Here is a 12,788-nt window from a genome sequence, read left to right as displayed (position 1 = left end):
CTGGGCCTGGGCATTTGGCTACATATGACATGACTGGTCCCATCCTTCGCCCTTGGTGACTGAACTCAGTACAACTCCTCCCACCTCAGAGACTGGAGGGGTCTGAGCAGGGCCAATTCTGTAATCTCATGTTTGTCTTGCTGGTCAGACCACATCTCAAAGTAACTTAGAGATTGGACCAACAATTGTCTCAGTCCATAAAACACTCACCACTCCAGAGAATCTAAGAACTTTAGGAGCTATGCACAGTGCACAGATGGAGAAGAAAGGCCAAAATGCCTATCTTTTGTTATGCCTCTTGGATATGTTAAGATGATCTTTCTCAATCTCACTGGCAATCAGATTGCCATGTGACTGATTTTCTGGACAGTAGAATGTGCACAGAAGAAATAGATGTTACCAACAGAGCTCCTCTCTAAAATCCCTTGTTCTAACCTCTGCACCCACTTATTCTTTGCCCGCTGTTGGCATACACTCTGATGAATGACACCCTAGGATATGATGCATCCAGTACTTGAAATAGTCTGAAGTCCCAAACAATAGCATAGTGTCCAAAGAGCCTGGGTTCTCGAAAGAAATGAGCACCCCATACTGGTTGGCTGTCACTGTGGGATTAAAGGGGAATACGCTCATTTTTTGCAGTTATTTATTAGTTATAGATATTAACCGGTTGTCTGAAGGGTAGCTGGCAAACATTTCTCCCCATTCTGTAATCTGGCTGTTGTGCTGTTGATAGCTTCTTTTGCTGTGCAGAAGTTCATCCATGTTCATTGCTCCTAATCTCAGAAATGCAAGGAAACAGGCCTAGATGTCCATCAACAGATGAGGGGGTAGTGAAAATGTGCTACATCTACACAGGGAGATTTTATTTCGCTCTAAAGAAAAAGTAAACTAGTGAACTCATAAGAAAAGACATGGAGCTGGACAACATTAAGCAACATCACCTGGGCTCTGAAAGACGAATATCATACATTCTCTTTCAAATGCAGACCTGACCCTCAAACTGTTAAACGTGCACATCAAGTGTGAGAAAATGTGGGTGAAGGCCAGAGGACTAGAGGAGAATCACGATACTCTTAAAAAATAAAGACAATCTGTGGAACAGAGGGAAGACAATAACAAACAGAAAGGGTGATTTAGCAGGTGAAAGGGTACAGTGGTAAAGAAGGGTTGTGGAGATAAGGGAGAAACAGATGGACAATGGGAAACCACCAAAACAAAATATGTGTGAAAAATCCCATGTGGATTCTCAGTAATTAGAACACGCATCACTGAGGACAATCATGGATATTCAGGAACTTTGTGCATTGACGGAATAACAGCATCTTCGGGAAGGGGCAGTAAACTGTTGCCATCATCTCCAGTATTCAATGATCATTGTGCCAAGTCTGTTGTCCTTCCACTCAGACTGCGCTATCATTGGCAAAGCCTTTAACATATGACTTTTCTAAACTAAGGTTTCCCCGGTGAAGGATTTTATGAGAGTGATTTAGCAGTGAGGAATGAACAGATAGGTTTCTCCCCTACTGAGTGGATCAGACACATCACAGCCAAACCTGAGACATAGACGGTTCTACTGATGAGCCAGAAACACGTGCAGTTCAGCATCTTGGTTCCCTTCAACCACCAGCTGCTGCTTGGGGAACGTGCAACATCCAGTTGTTTCTTAGTTGGCTTTGGCCATTTCTCCAAGAAACATCATCAAAAATAGAATAGGCAAAGAGCCAAGACCAGAAGCACTTCATCTTGTTCTCTGCTTTGTTTGTTCCGATTGATATCTGCCGTTTCTTCTGCCATATGCAATGAGTTGGCGGGTGTTGTTACAGCTGGGATAATCAGCGGAAATACGGAAAACCCATCGTATCTGGGGAGACTTCCAAAGGCAATTTGGAATTATTTACCGAAAGGATCATTCTTAAATGATTTATTGCTCTATAAAACCAATATGGCTAAAGTGAATGGCAAATTAGTCCATTGCCAGAGGCTGGGAAGTTCCCTTTTAATCTGCTTCCCACTTGGACATTCGCAATGGAATTGAGAAAGTGTTTGACAGTATCAGTAGCTGTTCCTGCTGTTGGCTTGTTCACAGAACAAAGGTTCTTGACCTTGTAGAAGAAGAGTTTGTTCAGCATGTTGGGATCATCAGGGTTAGGTGGAGCTCAGACAAATGGAGGCAAATAAGGGCTCTGCCACTGTTGGTCACTGTGAGTCTGAAGATGTCCCAAATACCTTGCTAGGCCCAGTTTCCACACGAGTGTTCCAAAGCCATTATTACAATCATTAGAGATGGTGGTTGAGACGCTATGGTGGCTGTTGCTACCTCTCTCACATTTAAGAGAAAATGTGTGTTCTTCATGGGATGGACACTGAAGGATGGTGAGAGACTTTGAAAAGGGTCACACTTCAGTCTCAGATTCTTCTGAGGAGGATTACCAGATAGTAAGAGGGAAAGAAATATATCCAAGGCACTTACCTGGCAGAGCAGAGCAAGACCCAAGACTTTCCCCCTGTTACATTTACACCACGAGAGTCCTTCTTCCTGATGTTAGACCTGGGCTGCTAAGACCACACCAGACAGCAAGGCCCTTGATCCTCCCTGAAAGACAGGTTCTATTATGTGTCTCGCTGTATACATGAGGACATAGCCTCAGAGGAACAATATCCCTTCTGCAGCATCACGTGGCCAGTATGTGAGGAGCATCTCTGGTTAGGGGGCCCATAGCCTTTCTTCAACACCATTTTATGTCCCCAGAAAGTGACTAGTGTGTTCCAGCTTGAGAGGTCAACACATGTGCATTTGCACTCAGGGTGTGAGATCAGCAAACCGAGTTTTTCCTGCTCAATATTTCCTTCCAGATGGAAGAGTTCAGTCAGCGAGAGCGCCTCCAGCCAGCAATAGACCCGCTCTTCCTGTCTGTCCCTTTAGACTATCTTCACTTGATGACTTTCAGGGCCTTGGAGCCCAGATCTCTTTGACAGGATAACAGGGGAAGCTAGCTTCAATCCCCTCAACACCACTTCCTAAGCTGTCTGAGGTAACTTCGGTTCACTTTCCTATTTAGACTGGAATGGCCACACTTCAGAGTGCCTGCCACGCCCACAGCAGGCTCCAGTGTCTCAGAAAGTCCCATCCATGTATCTGATGGCCATGGCTTGCCCAGAGAATGGGCCTCTTAAAGACCTCAGTGTGGGCAGCTGCTAGAGCTTGGAAAGAGACAGCAGATGACACAGAACGGGAGGAAAGTGGAGGGAAAACACTGTGTGCCAACCGGGAAGCATTTGCATCACAACTCTCCTTGCTTTTCTGCTCGGAATTCCTAACAGGGTTTTCTGGTCCAAACCTGCAGCTTGATCTTGTTAAAATAAGCGCACAAAAATGGAGTCAACATGCACACTCCAGGTGACTTTGTTTCAGGGACTCTCCAGCTTTGGCCTGTGTTTCCTATGTGCAAGCAGAACGTAAGATTGGAATAGTGTTTTTCCCATTTCCTAGGGGTTTGGTGGTGGACAAGCCTCTGACCCTCTCTTGACCTCAGTGTCCACATCTATAATAGGGAACCGTGGAAATCCCCACTAGCCGTCAGGGGAAAAAACACACTGTAAATCCCGGAATCTGTCAGAAACATCCAAGTACAGTTAAGTGCCCTGCGGTTGCAACGGGTGCTGTAATTACATTTTTCTTTGGTGAAACAGGGATAACAACAGCTCTGGCATAGGGTTGTGGTAGAAAGGAAAAGACTAGATATCCCAAAGGAGTTAGTTCACGGAAGGTGCTGGGTATTGAGAGCAGAAAGGCTGGCCAGAGGGCAAAGAGGCAACTCTGAACACACGTGGCTAAGTTTTATCTCTGCTAATTACCAAGTGAATACAACAGGTTAATTTATGCAGTTCTCCAATCTAGGAAGGGATAGTTAGGGAAAGGGGGAAGTTGGGGAAGGCAGTGAGCAGAACGTATAGAAAACTCAGTGACTGGGGCCGAGAGCCCTGGCGTGCACTCCTGACTTTGCCATCCAGGTCTTTGTAGATGTGTGTAGGCTTTTCCTCTTCTCTGGCTCCTGATCCTTTTCCTGTAAAAGAGGAATCCAAAAGATGTCCCAAGTGATGTTCCTCTTGGACATCACTCCCACCCCTGACTGGTAGGAATGGACCTGGTAAAAACAATTGGTTTAGTGTCATCTGGTTGAGATTATGCCAACCTCTGTCATAAAATGATGCCAACCTCCATCATGACATATTCTGAAAAGTCTATATTTTGTTGTATGATGAATATTTATTGAACTGTGGTGTTGTTTCTGTTCCATTAATTGGGGATAGATCGGTGAACCAAATACATACAAACCCCAGCCCTCAAGGACCAGGGGAGATAGACCAAAAAATAGGATAAATATGTGCAAAAGAAGGGCTTCCCGCTTTAAGTGTGAGCACAGTAGGTTCAGGTGGCTGCGTGCATCTGGTCCCTGCTGGCTGCAACTTGTCCTTGCCCCAGTGCAGTGTTTGGCACATGGTGCAATGCCCAAATACATGGAATCTGAATACTGACAGCCCCGATTCCGATACAGCTGTGCATTGTCAGGACGCGTTCATCTGAAATCAATTGTGCGTTCATCTGAAATCAATTGTTCCTGTCAGGTCCCAGAGCAGACCTGAAGTGATCATGTTTCCATTATTTTAAATCTGAGAAGCACAAGGAAGAGGGAGCCACAGCTTCTTGTTACCCAACCTAGCACGCAGTTCCTGGAGAGACGTTATTTGCACATTGCTGCCCCCTGGTGGTACTATGGAATGTAGCCACGACTTGCCACATAGGGTAAACTATTCTGTAAGTAGCCCCAGAGTTGTGTCTCCACCACATCTTTCAGACCCCAAAGCCTGAACAGTACAGCCTTAAAGGGCTTGTGGTCCAGCTATGAGAATGATTTCAGACAAGTCAATACAACGATACGTTTTTTTCACTCTGGTAGGACAGATCTCTGCAAAATTGCCCCTCATCAGGAGCACATGGTCAGCCCAGGTGTGTGAAGAGTTCCCAGTTTTGAGATCCCAGGGTGTTGCCTAGGGAGTCTGCGTATGGCCTTAAAGGATTCCTTTAACTTCATTTATGAAGGATAAGTATTCCCAAATGTCTAGGGAGTGTTAGATCCAGATACCTTGGGAACTCTGGGTTCTCACCAGTGCCTCAGGTGAGTGTGCACTTACTTATTCATGCATTTCCTATTTCTATCATTCGCTGTGGCTGATAACCAGGTAGGTTATTGTTTAGACACACAGCAGATGGGACAAGGCAGTTTCTGGAGTTTCTCTTCAAAGGGTGCAAATCTGGACCTTAGAGGGTAAAAAACACTTGCTGTGTGTGCAACATGAGGACCTCAGTTCAAACCCCCAGCACCCCCATAAGACGATGGGCATGACCAAGCCCAAGCCTGTAACTCCAGCACTGTGAAGGATCACCAGGCTGGCTATTGGGACACATTCCCTAGCCACCTCTGAAACTTCCATTTCCTCCTCTTAGGAAGGGAAAATATTAACATGGTAACAGCTCACCAATGCAAGGTTATTGGTAGGTACATGAAAGACACTGATGATGTCTAACGCCCACTAGATGCCTCATAAACACAAGCTTGTTTGACTACAATGCTCATATAAACGTACAAAGCACCTCACGATCCACAGTGATGCGAAATCCTCTCTGCAGTAGTCTTAGAGCTAGGCTGCTAGTAAACTCTGAGCAATCTTCAAAATAATGAGAAATTCTAGACACACACTAGAGCCAATGTTATAGGTTTCTTTCCATCAGAGAGTGCTTTGAAGGCCGCTGGGAAGACATTTCTGTCTTTTGGGATTTAAAGATAATGCTATTGACCCTATTTCTTCTCATTTCTTATTTCTGATTGAGAGTAATACTTTGTTACAGAGGCTAATATTTCTTATGTTGTGAATTGCGAAACTGCCCTGTAGCTTGCTGTATTTGTGCTTGAATATTCGTTCCCTTTCCCCAATTCATGCAATGAAATTTAATTATATTAGGAAATAAGACTGGGCAAAGTCCATAAATGAGATTTATGTTATTTTTATTTACTTATGTGTGTGTATTTGTGTGTATGTATATGTACAAATATGTATTTATGTGAATATATGCATATATGTGTGGTGCATAAATGTATGTAGTGGTCTGTAAAGGGCACTGGGTGCCCAGCTCTACTCTGTGCTTTAATCCCTTGAGTCAGGGTCTCTCGCTGAATTTAGAGCTAGGCACCCACCAAGTTCCAAGAATCTTCCTGTCTCTATCTTTTACAGCATTGGGTTTGAGACTTGTGCCTGGCCATGACCAGCATTTTACATAAGTGTGAAGAATTTGAATGAGTCCCCCCGCCCCCCCGCCACCACTGAAACACCTTCCCAGCTCTGGGTTTCTGGGTTAGAGCCCCTTTTAAGGAAACTTGAGAAACTGTCTTGCCCCTTCTGCTATGAAAACAACAGGAAGGTGCCATCTATAACTCAGGGAACAAACTCATGAGACATCACAATTGCATGTGCCTTGCCCTAGATTTCCCAGCCATCCAAACTGTGGGAAATAGTTTTGTGGTTTCGGAGTAACTGAGGCTGTGCTCAGAGCACCCAGAGTGAATAGAGATGGGTTCCCGTTTGCTGTCCACGTGCATTTCCTCCTTTGATCTATCTATCTGTAATAGGAAACAAGATGTTTCCTATTCTTGTAGTTATTACTACAATAGCAACACGATTGCTATAAATAAAACTGAAATGTTATAGAAACACACGGTCTATAAAGGAAATATTTCTCGTATTCTCAATCTTCTCGTAAAGGCCTGGCATACTAGCACTTTATTTAGTGACTATTCCAACAAGCTAGCTGTTTTTTAAAACAAAAAATAGGATATCTGACAGTTTGATTTATTTTATTATTATGAATGTATGGATGTACCAGGATGTCCTACAGCTTGATTTAGCATTATGCATCTTGGATATGCATCTTCCTTCTCTGTGTGTGTCTCTTATTTCACTATCTCTTCCCTTCTCTCCACAATCATTGTGTAGAATGTCATAATAAGCTGTCCATCTCTAACTTGGAAATATCTCTTCCAAGGGGACTGCCATCTCTGATCAGTAGGAGTCTGATCATCCACAGATTGATTGTCAGCAGATATAACTCACTCTTGTGTGTTACTGTGAGTCTTTTGCTCTAAGAGACTCCCTGAAACTTCACTAAATACACTGAGTTAGCTGCCCTGCAAACTTTTAGAGATCTTCCTGTCTCTCACCTTGCCTTTTGTGGGATTACAATTGTTTGACCGTGTGGGTGTTGGGGAGCCTAACTTAAGTTCTCATGCTAGCAAACTGTGCTACAGATGGAACCATCTGTCCAACCAGGTTTCTTTTCTTCAGTGTTCCTTTAGATGGCCATCTTTCCTGGTCATTTCTCAACCAGCTTCTCTAGTTTCTTCCTCTCTTTCTTAGTTCCCTTGTCTCAGAAGCAAACACCTGGGGCTCCAGAAGAGGAACGAACTTCTCTGTATAGAGCTTTACCTCCCCTTGGTGAATAAATTATTACCTAGTCCATCCATCATTCACCCTCACTATCTGCAGAACTGATCACTCCTTTCTTCTCCTGTAGCCACTTCTGTTTTTAATTTTACTCCTCATGACTGTGTTCTCACCTGTTTCAACTGACATGAAAATAACACATATCTCCTAATATTCTCTATTTTATAGTTAGAGAAACATCTAAGCCTTGGGACACCATGTGACTTGGTGAGAGTCATACGTCTAGAGCAAGGGGGAGGCATATGAAACTTAAGACTGTCTGACTTTAATTCTTGCTTGATACCTGTTTTGCTATATGCAATTTTGCTATGTTAAAGTTAAAACCTTCCTTTTCATTTAAACAGAAAAGGGGAAATGGTATGGGAAGTCCTTCTGTATATATGTTGCTTTTATCGGTTAATGAATAAAGAAGCTGCTTTAGCCTGTGATAAGGCAGAATAGAGCTAGGCGGGGAAGACTGAACTGATTGCTGGGAGGAAGAAGGTGGAGTCGGAGAGAAGGCATGCAGCTCCACCAGAGACAGAAGCTGGGTGGAACTTTACCTGGTAAGCCACAGCTATGTGGCAATACACAGATTAAAGGAGATGGGTTAGTTATAAGAGCAAGCTAAAAATATGCTTAAGCTATTGGGCAAACAGTATTGTAAATAGTATAGTTTCTGAGAAATTATTTTAGGTATAAGGGGCTGGGAACAAATGAGCAGCCAACCTCAACATAAAATTATGCACACATGATGTTTATTAATAAAAATTTCAATTTTGACTAGATTGATATATTCAATGGTGGCATGGCTTTAGACTCAAATTTGTGCTTTGAATACCTCTGTATCTCCAAATTAATAGGTTACCTGTTTCTTTGTCTATTCTGACCATTATCTTCTTGTTTACAAATACTGGATATGAGTATTTAACTCCATCCAGCTTCTTCTCCTGTTATTATCATCCTTCTCTCCTGTAAAACACCAGCACATTCTCTTGTAACTTTGCTTAGAAATGAATACCAACATCTAATGGATAGTTCGTAATGACCGTCTGAAGTACTTAAGTGAATCAAGAGACATACCTCTATTGGACGTAATTTCTTCTTTGTGGTTGGCATTTGAGACAGGATTGGCTCTGATTGTTGCCTTGGCAATATGTACAGTAATTCTGGTTTATTAACATTGGTTTATTAGCTCCAATAGCTTATCCATAGTTCATTAGCTTTTCTACATTCATAAATCATGGGGACTTTCGAACAATAGATTCCTATTCACTTCCAACTCTTGTTTCTTTCCTTCATGGAATACATCGAATCACAGCAATTAATCCATAGAGAGTGCAATAAATGAGATCTAGCTATATACTTAGATGACTTTGGGCAAACCTGTATACTCAGGTCAACAACATAACAAATATGACTAAGAATTTCTCCCTTGAGTTTCTTTCTAGTCATATCTTACATATTTCAGGCAGTCTGTGATACTATTTTTTTCTCATTATTTCTTTTCTAGACTTTGGGTTCTTCTTTTCATTGTTGAGGCTGCTTGTTTGACTTTTTCTCTGTATCCCCAGGGTTTATCAATTGTTATTAATTTCTTCAAATAGCAAACCATTTCACTAACTTTTTCTTTAATGCGCATTTAATTTATAGCCATTAAAAAAATCTTTGCCGTGGTGGTGCATGCCTTTAATTCCAGCTCTTGGAAGGCAGAGGAAGGAACATCTCAGTGAGTTTGAGGCCAGCCTGATCTACAAAGCTAGTTCGAGGACAGCCAGGACTGTTATGCAGAGAAACCCTGTCTGGAAACAAAACCAAGCAAAGGTAAACAAAACAAAACAGTCTTTGCAGCTGGGGGTGGGGGGGGGGGACTATGGGTTGTTTCCTTCTCTTTGCAGCTTGATTGGCATCCTCAGACACTGTGAGAGCTAGTGTTCAGCAGGGAGCTTCCAAGTCAGTTCTAGCTCAGTGCTTCCAAGTTCATGTCCCAAGTGTGTAATGTCTTCAGCAACAGATTCTCATCTGCACCTTCTTGGAGAGACCCACAGGCAATGGCAAATAACTTTTGTTGTTTAGACATAAAACGACCCTATGTTTCCTTAGTCATGTTCCTTGCCTTAAAGTCTACTGGATGATATCGACTGCTTTCTTTTTAATTCCAATTTCTTGACGTATAATGTATACAGCAGAACTCATCCTTTATAAATGTACAGTTAAATGCGTTTTGACAAAAGTACACAATTATGTAAGCAATCCAATGTTCAAGATACAGGCTGTTTTTCTTGCTCCATAGTCTTCCTTTTGTCTGGTGTTAATGCCATCTACTCCTTATCCACCAACAGTGCAGTTTCCTTGCCACTTTTTTCTTTCTATTTCAACCAGCACCTTGTCAGATGCTAATTTTTGTTTTAACATTCGATACATTGTTCATGTTTTAGTTTCTGTAAGAGGCACATAATGATATTTACAAAAGTACCAAAATGGTTGCTACAGTTTTTAAATCGGCATCTATGTAACCAAGCACACCCTTGTATTCCGGATTGTTTTGCCTCCGTATATGTCCTGAGTGCTGGCATCTCTTCAATAGCCTTTCTAGTTTTGCTGGTATCTCTTCAATAGCCTTTCTAGTTTCACATGCTTTCCTGGATTGTTAAACTCTTTGACTAGGCTCTAGTCCTTTCAAGGGTGCTGGGATATTTTAATCCCATTTACCCATGCCTCCCATATCTAGTGCTGTTTTTGTTTTTTTTAGGTCCTCCTTATGTTTCAAACTTCCTAAGGAGTTTTGCATTATGTTGTCAGCACTTACAGGGCCACACATTAACTGACTTACTTTAGGCATAGCCTTCTGAGTTTTCACCAAAGACACTTTTCTTCTCTTCAGTATTCACTTCAGTCTGCTGGCAGAAATTTTTTTCCATTTCTTTTCAGTAGATGTCTTTATTTTAAAGTGGTTTTCTCCCTGAAGTTGAGCTAAAGTTTCTCAAACTCTCTGACAGTAGTCCATGGGTTTTTGTCCAGTGTTTCTGGTAAGAGTCAACTAATCATAGAGGGCATTACATCTACCTATTTTCTATTTTTGTCTGCTCTTCATCCATTTTATCATGATAGTAGAGTTGAAATTCATGGTGTTTTTCAAATCTGTGCCTCTTCAGCATCTTCCTGGTTTTTTCATCATTTTTTCCTCACATTCCTTCATTTTCATCTCCCAGTTCTCATTTTCCTGTAAGCTGTTGTCCCTTCAATTTCAAACTCTACAATCTGTTTATTTACTGTTCTTAGTTTTATAGTACTGTTCATGCTACAATTTTAACTCAGATTTTCAAGGTCTGTGTCAGTGTGGTCATCTTATACTTGTCTTCCCAGTTGTTTTTCTGCACTGCAGACTTAGAATTGGTGTGTGTGCTTTGTTAAAACTTATCAGTGGCAAGAAATATGATCCTGGGGAGTTTAACACAAATGTGGGTCCCTGGTGGACCTGGGGGTAGGAACTTTTCCAATTACAGGACTTCTATGTTTAGAAATTTAAATTGGCAAGTCGTTGAGGTTTATTGGACTTTTGACTTACTCCACAGAAGTATGCTCTGTACTTAACTGTAGAAGAGGTTTTAAATCTTGTTTCTCTGACTTCTCATTGGAGTAGGTAAAGATGTTTAGCAATGTGTTTGTAATTACCAATGGCTTGGGGGCTTATGTCTTGTGTGTGCTCAGCATTGGCAAATTCTGTCCTTTCTCCTAGGTCATGTGAGAGGCTGTGTGCATGTATGTGCATATCCATCACAAAAATGATGATTCTGAAAAAAGTTCACTGCTCTCTCGTTTTATACAACATATGCCAAACATTTTGATTTTTATTTTTGTTATTGAAGACATCCTTATAATTTAGTTATAACTTATTTTATTATATTTGACCATATGTGTGTATGTGCAATTGTAGATGAAAGACGTAGGGTCTGGTGCGTGTCTGTGTGGGAAGAGAACCTACTAAGTTGATTTTGTGTCTCAGTAATGTCATGCAGTCTTCAGTTTACAAGCAGGGCTGATGGAATTGCTAACAGGTGCTGGTTCATTCAGTCTTTGTTAGTCTGATACCTTATAAGTAGTATTCATATGTAAAGTACTTTTTGAAACTTTAAAATCGTCAACTGAGAGATAAAGATTGAGCGTATTCAAGGTGTACAATATCCTGATTAGTTATACATATTCATTGCATAGTGATAGCCACAATCAAGTTAACTGACACATCCACCCCCTCCTGTGCTCTACATTAGACTCTCAGAACAGGCTCAGCCTGCACTTGCAGGTTGTACCCTGTGTGAGCATGTGTCTATGTCTTCTGTCTCAGCCACTGCTGGCACACAATGGTAGCAAACCCTGTAATAGTCTATGTGTCTCTGAGTTTGGCAACTTAAGGTTCTATGCAGAAGATACCAAGTAAAATCTCCGTGCCTGGAATGGCTTACATATTGTTGAGTCTTTGGCCAAAACAGGCCTCATGGCCTCACCCAAACATTACAAGCCACTGCCAATGCTATCGGTTTCTTTCCACAACCTGAAAAATAAGACCCCATTGCTGAAGATGAAGAAATCAAGCTGATAACCTAGAAGTTTCACCCGTACTGTTCATGGTGTTGGAAGGGTACTTTGTATACTTTCAGAGGAGAAAATAAATCATCAGTATCATTCAGCTATGAACCCTATAACCTGACTGAAAGATAGATTGGTACAACAGTGGCACAAATGTTCTAGGAGTAGCCAACCGTGTTTTGATTGGATTTAAGGCTCCCTCTATGAGATGGAACCAACATCTGACACTACTATAATGGCCAAGAACTTGAGGGTTCATAGGCTGTGGGCCCAGGAAAAAACCTACTACTATCATTCTGCTGAAGGAATACAGCACAAAACAACTCCTAATTTTGTTTCCTAACAGATGACTTAGGAGAGTGTGAGGCATCTCTTAACAATCTCCTGTGAAAGAACCTGCGACTTGGGTGCTGCACACATTATTTAGAATTAATCATACAAAGAAACGTAAGCTCTCTTTTTCTTCCCACTAGAGACAGCCTGTTTTATCTCTAGAACAACTTCAAGAACTTTCAAGGCCTTTGAATGGGCATTCTGAAATTGCACATGTCTATTTTAATACTCAACTCTGAAAGAATCTGTAAGCATATGTAAATATGTTTAATATGTTTTATTGAACATGTTTTATTAAAAGTGACTCCTAATGACCTATTGTTATACCC

Source organism: Microtus ochrogaster, unplaced genomic scaffold, assembly GCF_000317375.1.
Source record: "Microtus ochrogaster isolate Prairie Vole_2 unplaced genomic scaffold, MicOch1.0 UNK5, whole genome shotgun sequence".
In the NCBI taxonomy this organism is placed as follows: domain Eukaryota; kingdom Metazoa; phylum Chordata; class Mammalia; order Rodentia; family Cricetidae; genus Microtus; species Microtus ochrogaster.
The sequence above is the reverse complement of the archived record's forward strand: the minus strand, read 5'-3'. Positions refer to the sequence as shown.